We start from the raw sequence: 387 nt of genomic DNA on the forward strand, positions 1-387 counted from the left end.
TGATTTGAGTTTACAGACACGTCGAGAGTCTGTTCTCCAGATACAGATTAAACTTGTTTTTTAGCAGTTATGTATTAAGACGTGTGATTTGATCCAGTTCATAGTCTCTCTGGAGCCGTGTGGTAATGTTGTGCTGTGTAATCTAAATGTAATACCGCGCAGTCTGTTCCTCTCGCACACTGCTTCCTCATACACAGGGTTATTATGGGTAATCAGTCCAGCCATTATAGCCTTTCATCACGACCGTGTTGTCATGAGGTCTTTCATCATGCTTTTAAAAAAAAAAACATGCATTATAACCTTAAAGGTAATTTACAAACATTAGTATTTTATATCCTGTTGTCTGTTATTGTATACGGCTACACAATGCCAGACACATTATAGAGA

General features: G+C 37.7%; 1 protein-coding gene across 1 annotated transcript in view; it reads right to left on the reverse strand.

Annotated features, from left to right (window-relative positions):
* LOC107566241 (overexpressed in colon carcinoma 1 protein) overlaps positions 1 to 387 on the reverse strand; it is a 16,541-nt gene that overhangs the window by 2,067 nt on the left and 14,087 nt on the right. The window lies entirely within an intron of this gene.

The sequence above is a fragment of the Sinocyclocheilus grahami genome, unplaced genomic scaffold, assembly GCF_001515645.1.
Source record: "Sinocyclocheilus grahami isolate Dianchi unplaced genomic scaffold, SAMN03320097.WGS_v1.1 scaffold1062.1, whole genome shotgun sequence".
NCBI classification, from domain to species: Eukaryota; Metazoa; Chordata; class Actinopteri; order Cypriniformes; family Cyprinidae; genus Sinocyclocheilus; species Sinocyclocheilus grahami.